Source organism: Lactuca virosa, chromosome 3, assembly GCF_052849685.1.
Source record: "Lactuca virosa cultivar CGN04683 chromosome 3, Lactuca_virosa_CGN04683_v6, whole genome shotgun sequence".
Taxonomy (NCBI): Eukaryota; Viridiplantae; Streptophyta; class Magnoliopsida; order Asterales; family Asteraceae; genus Lactuca; species Lactuca virosa.
The window spans coordinates 313,034,659-313,042,243 of NC_136428.1; positions in this window are offsets into that span (position 1 = coordinate 313,034,659).

Below are 7,585 nucleotides of genomic sequence, written 5' to 3' on the forward strand. Positions count from 1 at the left end.
TAGGTATTAAGGCAAGATTGTCATGAAGTTGGTTTGTAGATGTCTAAGGTATTGGACATAGCAAGAGTTGCTACAACATTCATGAGTGCTCATAAGTTCTGAGTATTGGATTAAACCCACGCTCATTTGACTCACTTCATGGATTTTATCACGAGTGATCATGAGACGATAATATCTTATATTCTTCAAACCTAGAGATATGAGTTGTTGCCTATGAGTTGGTTATACATTGATTGTACGAAAACGCATTGGTAACTCGATGTTATAAAACGTGCCTTTGTGTATGATTCAATAAGTAGTAGAACAAGCATATGAGTCGAAGTTTATCCATTCCTTTTACCCTTGTAGGGATAAAAGCGATATGTGTGGGCCCCTCCATGATTTAGTGATGACACCCCGAAGTGTTTGGTCAAGCCTGGACTGATGTGATTTGTTCAATTAGTCAGTCATCATAAATCGGAAATCGGGAAACGACAAATGGACAGAGAGAATGATTATAATCCATGTCTCAGTCCATATGATATCTAGAATGGAGGAATATATGATCCCTTATCTAATGGACGTGTCATTGATTTGTTCAGAGTTCGACCGCGGTTTTTTAAGAGCTACGATTGCTAGTCGGGTTGCAGAGTCATACGCAATAATAGTTTTAGACTTATCCAAGTGGAAGACTGTTGGATTTGTGTCTAAGTCCATAACTATAATTGGTATGTACTTGACCCAATTTGGCATGGTCCATTTGGGTTGCACTTCACCCGAACAATTTATATGGATAATCTTTTGAGAATAGTATAAGTTATGATTTAATATATTATAAGTTCTAATATATTAATATGAAATCATATTATTTAATTAGTATTGATCTAGAATTAATTTAGAATTAATTTGGTGATCAAAAAGGTGACTAATTAAATATGGACTCTTGTATTTATATAGTGTGGGCTATTGCTTATTTAGAATGGGCTAGGCTTGCATGGAAAGTCCATGGATAGTTCATGGAGCTTTAACCCATGGATCTTATGGAAATGAAAGGTCATGGGTATTAGGGTTTACATGGATGTAACCCTAATCCACCACACTATATAAAGGAGTCATTGGCACTTGAAATGGCACTAATTTTGTGTGAGAACAAAGGGTGGCCGATTTCTAGAAGTGTTCTACTATTCTCTCAAGTTTCCAAGGTTTGTGGTGATTTGTGACTTCCATTTGAGGCATCCACATTATTGGTGCTAGGCTCTCAAACTCCAAGCAATCAACCACTACTAAAAGATATGTAACTCCACTAGCTTATTATGTTTCAAAGTTCCCCATGCCATGCTAGTTAGGTTAAGAACCTTGGAAAAGCATATTTGCATGTATCTTAGTAAAACATAGATCCAAGGTTTCTAGGGTTGCATGTACACCATAGAAGTGTTAGAATGCTCAAAACCCATCAAAACTTCCACTGGACAACAAAAGCCGAAGCAGCACTCCAGCGTCTGAAGGAAGCCCTGCATATACTCCCCACACTTGCCAGCCCCATCCCAGGGGAAACACTCCAAATCTAGATGTTTGCATCTAACAATACAGTATCGTCAGTACTGGCACTAGAAAAGGAATGGAAGCAACTCCCGGTCTAGTTCGTAAGCCGGGCTCTCCAAGGCCCAGAAATCAGTTATCCCATCCTTGAAAAGCTATTGTTGGTGCTCGTCTATGCAGCTTGGAGCCTATGACAATATTTTCAAGCACATCAGATATAAGTGCTAACAAGCTTCCCAATCAAACAAGTACTCCTCAAGACAGAAACTTCAGGACATTTACCTAAATGGGCAATAGAACTAAGAGGACATGTTATCGACTACAGACCACACATGAGCATTAAGGGGCAAGCGCTAGCCGCTTTTTCTACTAGAAATACTAGGAGACCCATAAACACAAGCCCAGGAGAAGGGCCAGGGGGATGTATCGTTCCAGAACCAAGAGAAAAGTAGAACATGGACCTTGTACATGGACGGAATGTCCAGAAATGAGGGATCAGGAGCAGGTTTGATCCTAACGAGCCCGGAAGGGTAAGAGACTACATATGTGCTTCGTTTCGACTTTAACACCTCCGATAATGAAGTCGGATACAAAACCTTGTTGGCGGGCCTGATAATAGCAAGTAAGATTGACGTAGAGAGGGTGACAACATTAACAAATTCAGGATTAGCATCTAATCAAGTCAATAGGGAATTCGAAACAAAATATAAATGGATGGAAAAATATGTGAAGGTTGTCAAGAAGCTATTAAACCAATTCAAGAGCTTCTCGATCAAGCAAATACCAAGGGGTAGCAACCGGAGATCAAATGCCCTCAGTAAGCTCGCATCAACCTGCTTCAACCACCTTTCCAAGGAGGTCTTAGTAGAAGTGCTAAAAGAAAGGTGTATTGCTGAACGACAAGTAAACACATTGTCACTAGCATAGCCCAATTGCATGACACCCTTCGTCGATTACATCCAGCACGGCATCTTACCGGATAGCCATGACGAAGCAAGAAAAATAAGGATAAAAGCTCTGCAATATGTGGTTCGTGGAGGGATATTATACAAGAAAGGATTCACAACACCATGTTTGAACTGCGTAGACGAGGCCTGCGGTAGGAGAGCACTCCAGGAAATCCATGCAGGCTCAGTGGGTGCGCACGAAGGAGCAAGGACCCTAATATGGAAAGTACTCCGAGTAGGAATCTACTAACCCAACGTCCTCAAAGATGTGATGACACTAGCGAGAGCGTGTGATGAGTGTCAAGCTTTCTCCCTGACGCAAATCGTACCCTCGGCACCATTAACAAGCATTACGAGTTTATGGTCATTCTAACAATGGGGTATCGACATTTGACACACCCTCAAAACCAAATGAACGGCGGAAACGTTCTGGGGTGGAGGACGTCATGTACAGTATCACAACAATGCAAGTAGTAAACAAGCAACAACATCATCCATTGCATTAATAATATAATTTCATACAAGTGTGTTCCGTTAAGTTTTAAAGACACCATAACAATATACATCAAAAATATAAGATGAGTCTTGAACGAGCTCCATCTTCTCAAAACCTGGCTCCGGTACCTGTCTACTGGTGACCTGAGAATACAAGTTATTTTGAAAGAGTTTATCAGCTTTAGAGCTGGTGAGTTCATAAGTATATTAGTGTTTGTGTTTGTATGAAAGCATTTGTAAGATGTTTTGTAAGATGTACTGTGTGTTTGTAAAAGTTTTGTATTTGTTTGAACTATCCTAGAAAACCCTATGTTTCCTACTAAAAGTAGCCTTCTACCAAGGCATCTAGTGTCTGTGCGTGTATCTTTTGTACAAGTGAGTATTTTCCCAAATCCGACTATCATTAACCAAAAATATGGTTTTTACATTATTGTTTATTGTGTGAAATCACAAAGTAAAATGTAAAGGGAAAATGTTATAGTACTTTAATGTAGTATTATGAAACTACTGCTGTACTAACTACCTTAAGCCAATTGTATATTTTAAGGTAACATGTGATCGGCATGTATCTTGCTACCGACTCAATAGTAAAGTGACAATGTAAGATGCCACAAAAATGACGTTTGGCACCCGTAGACTTGCAAGTCCCACTGTAGCGAGCAGCAAGGTGTAGGATAGTCAATCCAGTATAGATCTATACACAAACTCATACGCTCCCCAATTAAGGAGATTCTGATACAAAACAGTCATGGCAGGTAGTGTCATGCCCTGTTTAATGGCTCACATAAATGTATTAATGTAAATGTTATGTGAATTGTGTGCTAGCTGTATTGTGTGTTCTTTCTCTGTTCTCATCACTCTGTTTCATGTTTGTTTCTCATTATAGTATGTATTGACTCATGTATGAACTGACTCATTGTATGTTTCATCGTTCTAGTAATAGTATCTTCCTAAACTACCCCTATGGTAGCTTACTAGCAATGTATGAATCTGTTTGTATACCCTTGCTACCCAAGGGCATGGACTTGAATGAAGGAAAACCTTTTATATCTATATACATATACATAATATATAACTAGGATTCAAACGACCTTCGGACAACTAACCTTGATACCCTAAGACCACAATCAAACAAGAACAGGAAGCAGGGTAGACTAGCAGTCCTAAGTCCTTCCAATCCTACTTATATAACTATATCTATATAGATACACATTATATAAGTTAAAAGAGTTTGATAAATGTATTTGACAATAAAAGAGTTTGATAAATGTATTTGACAATAAAAGAGTTTGTTAAACAGTTTGAGGTAAAACAGTTTGATAAACAGTTTGAAAAGTAAGAAAACCATTTGCTTGGTAGTTATTAATCACATGTGATTGATATAATAGCTATAATTGTTCAACTTGTATTCCCCCCCCCCCCATAAAAGCATTTAAAAACATTTAAAAGGTTAATTAAGGGGTATGAACTCACATGTAGTTGGTGGTTTGGATGAACTGAAGAAATAGGATTGCTAGGTGTCAAGTGAAGACTTGTACACACACAATGATCCTATTTAACATATAAATACAACATATATGTATCTAATTAGACTTTAAACAACTAATTAGCAAAGTTAAGACATCCTAAGACAAGTTAAACACCTTATATAAGTGTTATAAGTCCCAAGGAATGCATCTAAGTGTTGTAGAACAATGCTATAGGGTTTAGGGTTCAAAAGAAACCCTAACTTGAGTTTACGGTTTTGTGACCTCAACCCAATGGGTTTACGGTTGTAAACCCTAGAGTTTACGGCCGTAAACTCTCCCTCTTTTGACCATTTGTTGATTTGAAGGTTTCTAAGTCCATTGAAGTGTTTCCACTTGAAGTATAAGCCTAAGGAAGAAGCTAAGGCACCATTTCACTCCTATTTGGAGTTTACGGCCCAAAGACCACATCCCTTTGGGTTTACGGTCGTAAACCCTTATGGATGTTGGTATTTTGATGATTTAAAGTCCTTAACACATCAAGGTAAGGATCCAAGTTAGTTAACTAGGCTTAGGAAGGGACTAGGGACATTTTGGTCCCTTAAAATGGGTTTACGGTTCAAGATTGTTCTTGGACCGTAAACACCATTTTCTTGGTGTTTCTTGGATGTTTTCATGTTATAAAGGAGTATAGCAAGCTTAAACACACTCTAGGATAGAAGTACTTACTATATGGAAGCTTGGAATGAGTCAAAATGCCAAGAACACTAGTGTGTGTTCTTGGTGTTCTTGGTGAAAATGGAAGAATCAACCTTTTGGAATGATTTCACGGTTAGAAGGGTGTTAAAACACTAGATTAAGTGATCTACTAACTTGAAATGGTTGAAAACACTTACTAGATCGAGATTTTGAAATAAATCCCGGGATGATACTTGAGAGGATTTGCTTTTGTTCTTGAGAAATTTGGAAAAATGACATTAAATGACAAGTGTCATATATATACTCCAAATTTCTGGGTTTTTGGCTAAAAATATTTTATTCCGGCAGTAAACTCCAATTTCTTGAAGTTTAGGAATAACAGTGTTGCACTATAACCCTAGGGCATCTTCTCTCCTGGTATCTCCTAAAGTGTAAATCCTAAAATAATCAAACTTAATCCAAAAAGTCTGAAAATTTAACTGTAACTGATTTGACTTCTATTGAATTGACATGTTGTACAGAATAGAAATTTCGGGTTGTCACATCATCCCCTCCTTAGAAGGAATTTCATCCCGAAATTAGAATTTAAGCAAATAAGTAGTTACAAAGAACTAAGTAAAAAGACGAGGATATTTCAGTTTCATCTGATCCTCTCGCTCCCAAGTGAATTCAGGTCCTCGCTTGGCGTTCCAGCGAACCTTCACTATCGGGATGCGGCTTTGTTTCGTTTGCTTGACCTCCCGGTCCATGATCTCTACTGGTTCTTCCATGAAGTTGAGGCTCTCGTTGATCTCGATCTCGTCGAGTGGGATTACAAGAGTCTCGTCGGACAGACACTTTTTCAAGTTCGATACGTGGAATGTAGAATGTACGTTCCTGAGTTCGCTCGGCAAGTTAAGTTTGTAAGCTACTGGGCCGATTCTTGCGAGAATCTCGAAAGGCCCAATGTACCTTGGATTTAGCTTTCCACGCTTTCCGAAGCGTATCAAGCCCTTCCAGGGTGAGACCTTCAATAGAACATGGTCGCCCACCTGGAACTCCAACGGTTTTCTGCGTTTATCAGCGTAGCTTTTCTGTCGGTCTCTGGAGGCTTTCAGCCGTTCACAGATTTGAACGATCTTCTCCGTCGTTTCCCGTATGATCTCCGGACCTGTGAGAGTGCTTTCAGGAACTCGTCCCTTAGCTAACTGGGTATCACCCACCTCAGCCCAGCACAGAGGGGATCTGCACTTTCGGCCATAGAGGGCCTCGAATGGAGCAGCCTTTATGCTTGTGTGATAACTGTTGTTGTAGGAAAATTCTACAAGGGATAAATGAGTATTCCATGCCTTCCCAAAGTCAATCACACAGGCTCGCAACATGTCCTCTAAGGTTTGGATAGTCCTCTCACTTTGCCCGTCTGTCTGCGGATGGTAGGCTGTACTCATATCCAGCCTAGTTCCTAGGGAATTTTGTAGCGACTGCCAGAACCTAGAAGTGAACCTACTATCTCTGTCCGAGATAATGGATATAGGAACACCGTGCAGTCGTACAATCTCTCTAATGTAAGTTCTTGTAAGCTTCTCCATCTTGTCTGTCTCTTTGATAGGCAGGAAGTGCGCGGACTTGGTCAATCTGTCGACGATGACCCATATGGTATCAAGTCCACCCGTTGTCTTGGGCAACTTGGTTATGAAATCCATAGTGATCCGCTCCCACTTCCATTCTGGGATCTCAGGCTGTTGAAGAAGACCTGAGGGTTTCTGGTACTCGACCTTGACTTTTGCGCAAGTAAGGCATTTACTTACGAAGGTAGCAATCTCTGCTTTCATGTTAGGCCACCAGTATAACTTTTTAAGATCCAGATACATCTTATCTGAACCTGGGTGGACGGAATAACGAGTGTTGTGCGCCTCGTTTATGACCAAGTCTCTGAAACCACCAAGTTTCGGGGTCCAGATCCGATTCATGAGATAATAGGATCCGCCACCTTTGACTTCCAAGTTCTTATCCATCCCTCGAAGGGATTCACTGCTCACATTTTCAGGTTTCAAAGCGTCGAGCTGAGCTGCCTGTATTTGTGTGGATAAGTGTGAATGGATAGTCATAGTCAATGATTTGACTCTACGACCAGAATATTCTTTCCGACTTAGGGCGTCAGCTACTACATTGGCCTTGCCGGGATGATAACGAATTTCGCATTCGTAGTCACTGAGTAGTTCGACCCATCGTCGTTGTCTCATGTTGAGCTCCTTCTGGTCGAATATATGCTGCAGGCTCTTGTGGTCTGTAAAGATTGTGCTCTTCGTACCGTACAGGTAGTGTCTCCAGATCTTCAAAGCAAAAACAACTCCTCCTAGTTCAAGATCGTGGGTCGTGTAGTTGACCTCATGTGTCTTCAGCTGTCTAGAGGCATAGGCGATGACCTTACCTCGCTGCATTAGTACACATCCGAGTCCTTGATTCGATGCATCGCAATAG